At 36.5% G+C, this 3,631-nt stretch overlaps 1 non-coding gene across 1 annotated transcript; it reads right to left on the bottom strand.

The window, feature by feature from the left end:
• Positions 1 to 1,009: 1,009 nt before the first annotated feature.
• LOC145049036 (small nucleolar RNA R71) lies at positions 1,010 to 1,116 on the bottom strand. The gene has a single exon (XR_013683156.1). It is a non-coding gene; the product is annotated as a small nucleolar RNA R71 (small nucleolar RNA).
• Between the last annotated feature and the right edge of the window lie 2,515 nt (positions 1,117 to 3,631).

Genomic DNA, 3,631 nt, shown 5'->3' with positions numbered 1-3,631 from the left:
ACTATATTATAAACTGACTAGGTACCCTGCCTATAGGTGTATTAGTAGATAAGTAGTTAGGTTATAAATTTAAAGCTAGATAGGTGATATCTTTTGCTCATATCATGTTTTTGGTGCCGTTGCCGGAGAACAACTATTTTAGTTTTTAATTTAATTGATTTAAGTTAATCGATCGTTTTTGCAAGGTAAAACCTAAAAAAAAGTTACTTTTTAGCATTAGTTAAATTTTTCTGAAATATTAAACTCACGACGTGAGATTTGATATCTCAGATTTTATTTCGTTTTTACTTTCTGTTTTAGTTTATCTGCTATACCACGAGATGACGCTTATTTCCACGTCGTGGTAATCATTCAGTAGATCTTTTTATTTACTTTTAGTTTGTTTTTACGGTTTTTTTGTTTTTGTTTCAGTAGTATATGAACCGCGGATCAAACACACCGTTGACACCGCCACTTGAAAATCCGGAGTCAGTTTTTCATAAAAAGAAGGACAAGAACGTAGAAGGATCAAGCAACAAGCCGAAAAACGAAAGCACATTCGAGAGCTTTGAGAGAACTCCTAACAAAAAGGAAGCTGGTTACGACCTTAAAATAGAAGTAGACAAAAGTAGCGAACCCAAATGTGAGCCCAAAACAAAATGACGGACATTGTTAAGATGACGATGGAGGCATACAAGAAAAGAATACGTGAGGACTTATGCAATCCACAATTCCCGCTACTACAACCTTCGAGCTTAAGGGACACATCCTTTCCGCGCTAAAGGATATTCAATTCTCTAGAAAAGATCATGAAGATGCATACAAGCAACTCAATAAAGTCAACGACATCATCGTCTACTTCAATATTCCGAATGTACCACGAGAAACTGTCTTGTTAAGAATGCCTCCGGTTACCTTCAAATGAGCAGCAAAAGATTGGTTGAAGGCACTTACACCAGGTACAATCCCCACTTGAGCATGGATGCGTGAATAATTCCTCCAACAAGTTTGCCCACCATCCAATGTTGCTAAACTTAAGAAAGCCATAGCCAACTTCGAGCAACAAGTGTGAGAGTCTTTATATGAGGCATGTGAGCGATATAAAGGGTTAATAAGGAATTGTCCCCAAAATGATCTAAACGAGCAACATGAAGTCTCGATCTTCTATGATGGGGTGAACGTAACGATAAGGCAACTCCTTGATTCTCAAGGACCTTTAACAAAGAAAAATCTCGCTGAAATTAAGGAACTAATCGAAGAATTTTCAAAGCATTCATGGGAGTACCACAACCCTTGTAATAACAGAGCTAGAGGAATGGGAATGGTACTTCGGAATACATGGCGACTATTTTGGTAATGTTGAGCAACATGGATCGTAGAATGACAAAGATTGACCAATCCATACACGCAATACATGTGGGTTGTGAAAATTGCAATGGGCCGCATTTAACAAAATATTGCCATTTAGACGAAAACGGGAATATGAAAGCTCAAGTTTTCTACTCAAGTGGAGACCGTTATGATGAAGATTGGAGAAAGCCAAAGAAGGAATGGTTTCCATATGAGTAGTACAAGAAACAAAAAGAAGAAAAATATAAGCAAACTGACCAAGGCTTTTACCAAAATGAACAACCACAACCCGAGAAAAAAGTGGACTTAGAGTCAATGCTTCACAGGTTCATGGAAGCTTCTGAAAAACATCACGATGCAGCTGATGCCACCATGAAAAATCATCAAGTATCCATTAAAAATATTCAGGCTCAACTCGGGCAATTAACTATATTGGTTAACGAGCGGTTACCTCATAAAAATCCCAATAAAACCACAACCACATGTCATGGCCATAACCACTGAAGAAGAAACTATTTATGAGTTTTTGGAGGCATTAGAAGAAGAAACAAAGCAGCCCAAATCACAGCCAAAGCGGACGAAAATCAAAGAAAAAATGTTGCTAAAACACCAACCTCGCTAACAACTAGAGTAGACCTCCAAGGTAGTCCTTAGTGAGCAAAGTTCCATGGTTATTATGGAGGGGATACCAAAGAAAATGGGAGATCTCGGACGCCTTACACTTCAATGTGAATTTGGAAATAACATGAAGACATTTGTCTTATCCAATTCTGGAGCTAGTATAAACTTAATGCCTTATTCGTTTTACCGAAAGCTCAACCTTCTAGAATTGAAGATTACAAGGATGACAATTCATATGGAAAATTGTTCGGTGACTCATCCTTGAGACATAATTGAGTACATATTGGTAAAATTTGGAAAATTTATTTTTTCCAATCGACTTTGTGGTGCTAGATATGAAGGATGATGAAGATGTCCCAATTATCCTTTGACGCCCTTTACCCAATAGCATGCGAGCCTTGGTGGATATTCGTGAGTCAAAGCTTACATTGCGAGTTGAAATGAGGAGATGAATTTTGGATTTGAAACTGGATTTAAGAAGGATAAATCTCAAAACGAAGTATTCTATATGGATGAATAAAATGAGCTTGAGGAGTTAGAAAATTTGATGGAAGAAGAAATGCATACAAGAGAACAAGTTAAGCGTACCAAGCCACGAGCTTCAATTCCAATGATATTTGACATTTTCGCCTTTAAAACACCAGAGTCTCCAGTGAGTGAAGAAAGTTGTGACATCCCCAAAATCACGGCCAGAAAAGACCGATTTTCATTTATGCTTTTAAAATAATTTCAGGGTAAATCCTTTTGATTTGAAAGAGTTGCGGAATTTGTTCCCAAAAAAAACAAAACGTGATAAAATAAAATTTACCAAAGCATTTCATAAAAGAAATGTGTTTTCATTATATAATCAAAACTCGGGATGTCATGTTCCGATACAGACCATAAAGCATAAACGATAACATTACAAGTCATTCAACAAATATATACATATACAGACTTGTAAACAAAACAACTCGATGATTCATCCATCTTATGCCCTTACGTCACTTCCTGTAATACAAATAAAACTGAGTGGGTCAGGCTTGGGAGCCTGGTGAGCATATAGGGTTCTCAACCCACAATAAATAAATTATATTTTGATTTCACCAACCAATCACTATCCCGATTACCCATTCCCGTTACCCTCACTTTACGTCCCTAAAACAACATCTATCTCAAGGGACCTAATCTAGGATTTTCATCGGGACGGACATTACTGCTAAGGGTTTTCCTCAACAATAGATATCCTAAAGGAAACCATGGGGGGATAGAGTACACCGGTGAACACATCGTTCACAACACCTACAGGTTATGAACCTGCTAGCGTTCCACAAGACTGTCTAGAAGGAGTCTGTGGTCGTTATCCATACTCCGTTGAATAACTAGATCAACAACAACAACATCGAGGCCTCTCATCTGTTTATTACACACCAACTATCTACCCATGTTCTACCCAACATATTAGTAGATAAATATATATATATATATATATATATATATATATATATATATATATATATATATATATATAGTTTTATACATAGTTTAAAACCTGTATAGCATTCTCATTCAATACATATTCCACATAACAGATGAGGCACACCCACATAACACATATTTCATAGAGAATAAATCATATCTATGAGATAGAAGAAAGTGAATACACATTCACACACATAACCACAAAATTATACAGATAACA

This window comes from Lactuca serriola, chromosome 4 (genome assembly GCF_051521515.1).
Source record: "Lactuca serriola cultivar US96UC23 chromosome 4, Lser_US96UC23_V15, whole genome shotgun sequence".
NCBI lineage: Eukaryota > Viridiplantae > Streptophyta > Magnoliopsida > Asterales > Asteraceae > Lactuca > Lactuca serriola.
Note: the sequence above shows the minus strand (reverse complement) of the source record. Positions and strands in the feature narration are given on the sequence as shown.